Below are 9937 nucleotides of genomic sequence, written 5' to 3'. Positions count from 1 at the left end.
AGTACACTCTGAAAACCGCATGTAGCCTTCTATATTCTACCATATTCAGGATATGTTGAGCACTGTTTTCCTCAAGTGAGAAGTAGCAGTAGGCCTGCTAGTTTCTCCATACAGTATGTTGTGTACTTGTTTTTTTGTTGTTGCTCAATGTCAGTACCTAATATGGGCAGAATTTTTTATTTACTACACCTACATTGCTTGGGAAAATCACAAGAGAGTCTTCCTTTCTCTCTCACAGAGATTTTTACTCATCCCACCACACACTGTGAGCGGTAACAGAGAGACTGTATATTTCATTTTCTCCTCCCTGTTTGTAAATCTCCCCGGATGAAGCCTGGCTTTCAGTGTGCCATTTCCCAGCTACTGTAGCATTGGTGCAGGCTGCTGGGTCCTGTTCAACCCCATTATTTCTGGGAGCCAAATTCCCATGGTCCCAGGAACAGGCGTGCCTTCTTGGCTCGCTTCCCTGGTATTGTTTCTTTGTTACATCCAGAGCTGCATTTCAGACTGTTAATGTTTGCACTGGGAGGTCCAAATTCCCTACGTTCAGCCCTAGAAAAGGTAAATTGAAGTTCAGAACGCAATCACTTTTTGATGCTGTGTTGGTGTTTTTTTTCCAGTATTTTCTCACACAACCTCATGGTATATTTCCGTAGTAAGGCAAAAGTGCTAGAATTGTATATTGTATACAGGCAATATCATAATCAATCATACGTACAGCTCAGTTGTGTGTGTGGTTTGTAAACCAGCACCCAGGAACATAAAATTATTGTTTGGTTTCATCAATATACAATACTATCTTAATAACATTCATACAATCTTTAGTAGGTACAGTATTGGTCCATCATTTGTATTGGCCATTCATCCCTGCACACAACCCACTGGGCACAGACATCAGTTCAATGTCTAGTTTTGATTTACATTTGATTGAGTTGTCAAATAACAAGACTTCAATGTGAAATCAACAACAAAAAATAATTTGATTTAGGTTAAAAGTTGGGTGAAAAAAACACGAAATGCTCTTAGGTTGATGACTTTTTACAACTACAATTCATTTTCCAGGTTGATTCAACGTCATCACATAGAGTTTTGGGGTTGAAATTACGTGGAAACAACGTTGATTCAACCAGTTTTGGCCCAGTGGGAAACCACTGTACAGCTACTCCACCACTAATTTAATTCTGACAATCCTAAGATTACCCAAGGGTGATCACATAAGACCTCAGACTACCATCAACTAATAATGTCTGAGTGTTCCTCCTTATTCAAATATGATGGCATTTCCCATCACTAATCCACATGATCTCCAATAATACCACCCTTTCTCCCTTTCTCTGATGTCAACTCATGTAACCATGATGGCGGTTCACACAGGGGACTTAATAAGGTTTGTTGGCACTGAGCAGCGTGGAGGGAGCGTCTCCGACTGATGTTGCTGTTCAACTCTGAGCCAGAGCACTTGTTTCCCAGAGCAGAGACAGGGAGACGCGGCGGTGTCAGGTAATTCTCAGAGGAAGATCCACATACCCCTGCAGAGAGCAATGGGGGAGCCTGTATCACATCTCAGGAGTTGTAATAGCAGCTTTGAAGACGCCAGTCCATTAATCCCATCATGTGATCTGGTGTCTAACAGACCTGCATGTAATTCACAGCATTGTCGGGGTGTTTGCTGTCAGTCCCACCAGGAGAGGTGTACAATATATATCTTCTGTCGAATACATATGACACAAGCAGTTGGGTGGCACAGCTCTTTCACAAACACACATAAACACACATGCATGTACATACACACACTTGGAATAGAGTGATCATGGATGACTGCATGTGTGTGTGCATACAATATGGCCACAATCCAAGCAAAGATCTTGTTTTGTACAGTATGCTAAGGAAATATCCAGACTTAATTATATATATATTTTTTTAACCAAATACATAATGAAATGTATAGAAATAATTAAAGTGAGCTGTGGGATATTTCTTTCTCTCCTACATACCCAGAAGACACCAAATCATAGCAAAAATAATTTGTACCACGATATGGAGTCCCTCAGTATCAACTAAATTAATCTCTCAGTTAATCAATCATGCAATCCGCCTTGAAACCTCCTCTAGAGACTGTAAACAAGGTGGCTTTCCACCGTGTACACAGAATTGGAGCTCGGAGCGACAAGACCAAGGGTCCCCGACCGATCATCGGAAAATTTGAACACTACCAACAAAAGGAGCTGATCAAAAACAGGGGAAGGGAGCTTAAATGGACCAAATTCAGTCTCAATGACCAATATCCACATGAGATAAACGAATGTCGCAAGAGACTGTATCCTGTACAGAGGCAACAGAGGGAGAGGGGTAAGCGTGCCGTTCTCATTGTGGACGAACTCTTTATAGATGGACAGCTTCTCCGAGACAGCTCAATAACACCATGGCTGTACTAAGTTCTACAGGGACATCAGGTTACGAAAAAAAGAAAGTATGGGACCTGTAAAAATATCTGAACACTATAAAGTACACATACTGTACAGACTAATACATACACATTAACACTTGATCTTGCTCTCTTCTCTCACTCTTTCTTTCTCTCTTTTCTCTTCTCTTCTCTCCCTCTGTCACCTCTCTCTCTATTGTCAAGAACTGTTCTATAATTTAATATGTTTTTTGTTTGTCTATCTTTTCTCTGTCTTTGTCTACATGTTTATATATGTTTACAACAAGCAAGGGGAAGATATCTGAATAGGGACATTGGGGAATAATAATATATTGTACGGGACACATTTGTACTGTAGTGAAGCCGTCTCTATAGTAATGCAAGGTCTCTTTCATGATCATGTGAAACGTCAATTGCTATGGAAATGCTGGGAAATGTTTTTCAATGATGTTAAAGGTAATTATGATGCAGCTATGATGGTGATACAATATGGATTACAAATATCATCATGAATATTAAGGATATATGCACTACATGTTACACACATAGACACTCAACCATGCAAATTGGCACTGTTTTATTTATTTGAACAGCACACATTATAGTCTTACTCTTATACAGACATTGTACACACTCTCACTAAATCACATCCAATATCATACACATCGACTTACCCAAGTTTATTACACACATAATATCTTGTCTCAATTTTCTAACATCTGTGGCATTGGCTCACAGGCAAACAGGCAAGGGAATAAAACATATATTGCTAGAACCTATTTCTTGAATCCTAAATATCAGACATTTGAAAGCTCTAGTTTTGACCGTCATAACATCTCTGATGGCAGTAATTTTACAAGCACTAATTATGGTCAATTTAGACTGAGAATAGTATCTAGTTATGGTAAGGGGTGAAATAAGTATAGCCAGTTATAATTGTAACGGTTTAGCAGATTACAAAAAAAGAAGATCAGTCTTTACATGGCTAAAAGAAAAGGAATATAACATATACTGTTTACAGGAAACTCACTCTACATCCTTAGATGAAGTTACATGGAAAAAGGAATGGGGCGGTGAAATAATTTTCTGTCATGGACAAAAGAACTCAAAAGGTGTGATGATATTAATTAACAAAAATGTAAATCTGAATGTGCAAATAGTTAGGAATGATTCGCTAGGAAGGTGGATCTTTTTGAATATGAATGTGGACAAAAAAGAGATTTGGCTCATTAATCTATATGGTCCAAATCAGGATGATCCATACTTCTTCGAAAATATGTATACCAATTTATTGAACCTACAGGCAACACATGATCAAATTATTATAGTAGGAGACTATAACACAGTGTTAAGTACCTCAATGGACCGTAAAGGAAATAACTCTACAAACTATCATCACCGTGCCCTTAAGGAAATCAGAAATATTATAGACACATTAGAAATAGTGAATATTTGGAGACTAAAAAATCCCGACCTAGTGTGGTCTACATGGAAGAGACTGAATCAAGCTAGTGTCTTGACAACTTTCTTGTCTTTTTCTCTCTGGCATCAAAGGTTAAAAAAGTTTAAATAGGAGACAGAATGCAATCGGATCATCATCTAATTGGCCTTCACACAACTCTTATAGAATTTCCACGTGGATGGGGATATTGGAAATTTAATCAAAGTTTACTGGAGGACAACTTATTTTTAATTAAGACAAAATCATTTATAACTGAATTCTTCCAGTATAATATAGGAACAGCAAATTCACTTATTGATACCTTTAAATGTACCTTCAGAGGTCATTCAATTCAATTTTCATCAATAATAAAAAAGCAGTTTCTGACGAAAGAGACAAGACTGTAAGGGGTGCGTAACTGGTGGCAGTGAAGTCAGACGCAGGAGAGCAGAACTAGGTAATAGCCGGAGCAGTTTAATATCAAAACCAACGGCATAAAGTAATAACCAATATGGGTACAAAACCCGACGCGCACCAGTAAACAAGTGCACAAGCACTTACAACAAACAATTCCGCACAAAGACATGGGGGGAACAGAGGGTTAAATACGCAACACTTAATGAGGGAAATGAGAACCAGGTGTGTAGGAAAACAAGACAAAACAAATGGAAAATGAAAAGTGGATCGACGATGGCTAGAAGACCGGTGTTCCGCGGTCGGCGTTCAGGAGAGGAACCGACTTCGGTGGAAGTCGTGACAAAGACTAACAAGGGATATACATTAACTAATAGTACAGGTAGATAGCAATAAAACGATACTACAGTGATACAAAATGTTTGAGGAAAAACAAAAAGAACTTGAGGAACTTATTCAAGAACGATCTAATGTATTCTATTACAAAAATATAGCAAACTGGATGGAATGTGGAGAAAAATGCACAAAATTCTTCCTGAATCTCCAACACAGGAACGCTAACAAAAATAATTTGCTGAAACTCGTTACTGAAGAAGGAGTCATCTATGATTCTCCGAATGATATTTTAAAAGAGGAAGCTAAATATTTTATGCAGATGTTCTTTTTTCCGTCACATCCTCTCGCACTGAATGATGGTTACGGTAAGGAATTATTTCCAAATAATACAAAAAATGGAAAATTAACAAATGTACAGAAAGATCAGTGCGAAGACCAAATTACAGATGAAGAAACTTTTTAGGCTATTAAATTCTTTCAGTCTGGAAAAACCCCAGGGCTTGATGGCATACCGGTAGAGTTATATCAAGCCTTTTTTGATTTACTAAAAGCTCCATTATTAGATTGTTTTAACTACTCCTACAGAAATGGTAGTCTGTCAGGTACTCAGCAGGAAGGTCTGATATCACTATTATTAAAACATGACCCAGATGGTGAATATAAAGATCCAGTCTATCTAAAAAACTGGAGGCCCCTTACACTTCAATGTTGTGATGCAAAAATATTAGCGAAATGCATTGCACTCAAAATTAAAAGGGTTTTACCAGGTATTGTTCATCCTGATCAGACTGCTTTTTTACATGGACAATACATTGGAGATAATATACAACAACTACTAGAAATAATAGAACATCACAAAACATATAAGAAGCCAGGCCTGGTATTTATAGCGGATTTTGAAAAGCTATTTGATAAAGTAAGACTGGATTTAATTATAAATGCCTGGAGTTTTTCAATTTCGGTGATTCTCTTATAAAATGGTTAAAAGTAATGTATAGCAACCCCAGGTGTAAAATAGTAAATAATGGCTACTTCTCAGAGAGTTTTGAATTGTCAAGAGGAGTTAAATAAGGGTGTCCGCTGTCACCATATCTATTCGTTATGGCCATCGAAATGCTAGCTATTAAAATCAGATCCAATAACAACATTAGAGGATTAGAAATCCAAGGCTTAAAAACAAAGGTGTCCATGTATGCCGATGACTCAAGTTCTATATTAAGTCCGCAAGATAGATCCCTGCAATGTCTCATTGAAGATCTAGATAACTTTTCTGGACTCTCTGGACTAAAACCTAACTATGATAAGTGTACAATATTACATATTGGATCTTTAAAAAATATAACTTTTACATTACCCTGCAGTTTACCTATAAAATGGGATGACGATGAAGTAGACAGACTTGGCATTCATTTCACAAAACATATAAATTAGCTCTCCACAATGAATTTCAATAGAAAACTTGTAAAAATAGACAAAATCCTGCAACCATGGAGAGGTAAATACCTGTCTATTTATGGAAAAATTACCCTGATTAACTCTTTAGTCATATCTCAATTTACTCACTTACTTATGACGCTGCCTACTCGGGATGATATGTTTTTCAAATCATATGAGCAAAAAATATTTCAGGCATGCTAAACAAGACAAAATAAAGCGTGCCTATCTATATAATGAATATGAATTGGGTGGGTTGAGATGATTAAATATAAAAGCTCTAAACCTCTCTCTATGTCACATCCTGACCAGTAAAAGGGGTTATTTGTTATTGTAGTTTGGTCAGGGCGTGGCACGGGGTGTTTGTTTTGTGTGTTTCGTTTTTTGTGTGTGTATGTTCTATGTTTTCTATTTCTATGTGGGTTTTCTAGTTTTTCTATTTCTATGTTAGTTTTGGGAACGACCTCCAATTAGAAGCAGCTGGTTGTCGTTGCTTCTAATTGGAGGCCATATTTAAGTGGGTTTATTTTCTCTTGTGTTTGTGGGTAGTTTTTTTTTGTATAGTCCTTGTGTCCTTGCGGAACTGTTGGTTGACGTCGATTTATTTTGTTTAAGTGTTCACTTATATAAATAAAAGAAGATGAGCACGATACCGCTGCGCCTTGGTCCACTTTTTACGACGCACCTGACACTAAAGCTTCACTTATTCAAAAGTTTTACTTGAACCCTAAATGGTTCTCAAGTAGATTACTAAGAAAAGCTCATCCATTGTTTAAAAATTGCCTTTTGCCTTTGTGCAGATTGAATGTCTAGATGCTGGCTGGAAGGCCAGCATCCCCGAGTCGCCTCTTCACTGTTGACGTTGAGACTGGTGTTTTGCGTGTACTATTAATGAAGCTGCCAGTTGAGGACTTGTGAGGCACCTGTTTCTCAAACTAGACACTAATGAACTTGTCCTCTTGCTCAGTTGTGCACTGGGGCCTCCCACTCCTCTTTCTACTCTGGTTAGAGCCAGTTTGCACTGTTCTGTGAAGGGAGTAGTACACAGCGTTGTACGAGATCTTCAGTTTCTTGGCAATTTCTCGCATGGAATAGCCTTGATTTCTCAGAAAAAGGATAGGCTGACGAATTTCAGAAGTTCTTTGTTTCTGGCCATTTTGAGCCTGTAATCGAACCCACAAATGCTGATACTCCAGATACTCAACTAGACTAAAGAAGGACAGTTTTATTGCTTCTGTAATCATCACAACAGTTGTTTTAGCTGTGCTAACATAATTACGAAAGGGTTTTCTAATGATCACTTAGCCTTTTAAAATGATAAACTTGGATTAGCTAACACAACGTGCCATTTGAACACAGGAGTGATGGTTGCTGATAATGGGCCTATGTAGATATTCCATACAAAATCTGTCATTTCCAACTACAATAGTCATTTACAACGTTAACAATGTCTACACTGTATTTCTGATCAATTTGAAGTTATTTTAATGGGCAAAAATTTGCTTTTCTTTCAAAAACAAGGAAATGTCTAAGTGACCCCAAACCTTTGAACGGTAGTGTATTTTGCGTAGAAATCCGGAGAGGGAGGCCAGCAGAGATAGGTGGAATGGGCTGAGGGTTGAGATGTGGAATTGGAGAGAAGTGGGAGTGGAGTTGCTGGGCAGGAGATAGAGTGATGGTCAAAGTTCAAGTATAAAAAATTAAGTCAAAATAAAACATAATAAAAAGTAAGTTTGAATGACACTGAGGGGCAGTGTTTTTACTGTTAATGCCAGTTTGCCTGAGGCTGAGGCTGATGCCGTGCAGGTGTTTGTACACATGCATATACACACAATCTCATTCAAATACACACATACTGTACACGGATACACACATATGTAAATAGTGCCAGACATGCACTCAAACATATACAGTTGGCCTTGCTGTTATGATTTTAGTTGTCCTTGATGTCCTTTGTTTTTTTGCATTGTTGTTTTCTGTTTTCTTTTGTCTTATTCTTTTTTCTCATGAGTTCATTTTCTTAGTTGTTGGTGCATTGGGGGGGGGGGTTCTTTGGGGTGCGGAATGGAATTCATTTTCTTTTTTATTATTTTCTTTTCTTTTTTTTCTTGGGGGGGGGCTCTGTGGGAGTGGTCTCAGATGGTTGAGGGACAGCCCTTTGGGAACTGTGGTGGGGGGGATCTTGGAGGGTTCGCGTCCCCATTTTTGTTTTGGCCTTGTGGGAGATCTGTCGACGTGCCCTTGAGCAGGATGTTGACCCTGGATGCTTCTGTGTGTCACTCTGAATGGGAGTCTGTTGGATGACTGCTGTGGTGTAATTGTTAAGCGGCTACACTGCAAGTATATTGTATGCTTTGGATATTCAATAAAAATCAAAAATGAATCCCTCATTTTGTTATCATTCACAGGAAAGCTGTGAATTACAGATTTATCTTCTGTCATGAGATTGTCTAAAGCAGAACTGTACACATTAAAGGGTTGGCATTAACTTTAACACGTAAAACCATTACCCCTATTGCGGACATTAGTATATAATCCTGCTTTAAAGTTTGGTATTGACACACATGATCAAATGCTAAACTCTGCTAGCAGCTAGGTTGGTTCTCCCTCGGGGCTGAAAGACAGACAAATGAAACAGCTCCAAATTGAAGAGAAATAAGAACGGTAATAACATTGTGTGTGTATGTGTATGTGAATGTACAGGTGTGTAGGTGCATTTATGTGTATTCTTTCTCCTTTAAGAGGTGATTAAACCGACTCTCTTGCAAAGACAATCAATTAATTCTTAAGGTGGAACCAATTAATAGTGTATCACTTCAGAACCTAGCCCTTCATTTTAATAACCATGCCTGCGCTTGTAATTATGAGCCATGCAAATAGATTTTTTTAACCATGCAAAATTAAATCATAGTTCATTAGAAATAAGCTGTTTAAAGTATTTTCATTTTTTTAAAGTTTGAATGTACATGCCCCATTTTCTAATGAGGACGTTTCAATGTAAGGAGGTGAAATGAAGTGTCTTTGTGCAGATGAATAATCTTACCAATATGAAATATTAAGTCACTGTTTTACCCTGTGTTTCTTCTCAGGCTCGTATGTTAGGGCGGATAATAGAAGATTTTCCTTTTGTGAGACTGCAGTTTTGAATAATATACAGAGGTGGGAAAGCTCAATTGTCTAGAGGCAACTGTAGCTCTGAATTACTTGTAAATATATTCATTACTCCTGGAAAAAAAGGAATTGTTGACAGACGTCAGTTTCATCATTAGTAGATAAGTATGGCAGACAGTAAATAATTAAACTTTGTTTCCTCTGATTTAGTTTTCGAAGGAAAAGGTCTGAGGTTAGAAAACTTCTGCTTTCAATTTTTAACCGTGTTTGTTTGCTAGATAAATCCAAGGTTTCACTGTGCTTCAGAATCATAGTTATCACAGTGTAACTAATCTATATTCTCATAACATCAGACATGATGTTGCTTTGCCCAAAATAAAGGAAACACGGGTAAATGAGGGATACAAAGTACATTGAAAGCAGGTATTCCACACAGGTGTGGTTCCTGAGTTATTTAAGCAATTATCATTCCATCATGCATAGGGTCATTAATAAAAATGCCCATTATTTTGGCTACCTTAGCTAGAAGAGATCTCAGTGACTTTGAAAGAGTGATCTCAAAGGAAAATAGGAGGTATAAAGGGTGTGTGTGTGGGTCTCAGTCGCTAGATCTCAACCCAATTGAATACTTATGGGAGATTCTGGAGCAGCATTTAAGCCAGCATTTTCCATCACCATCAACAAAACACCAAATTATGGAATTTATTCTCGGAGATAGAGTTCCAGACACTAGTAGAATCTATGCCAATGCATATTGAAGCTGTTTTGGCGGATCG

Source organism: Salmo salar, chromosome ssa01 (assembly GCF_905237065.1).
Source record: "Salmo salar chromosome ssa01, Ssal_v3.1, whole genome shotgun sequence".
NCBI classification, from domain to species: Eukaryota; Metazoa; Chordata; class Actinopteri; order Salmoniformes; family Salmonidae; genus Salmo; species Salmo salar.
Note: the sequence above shows the minus strand (reverse complement) of the source record.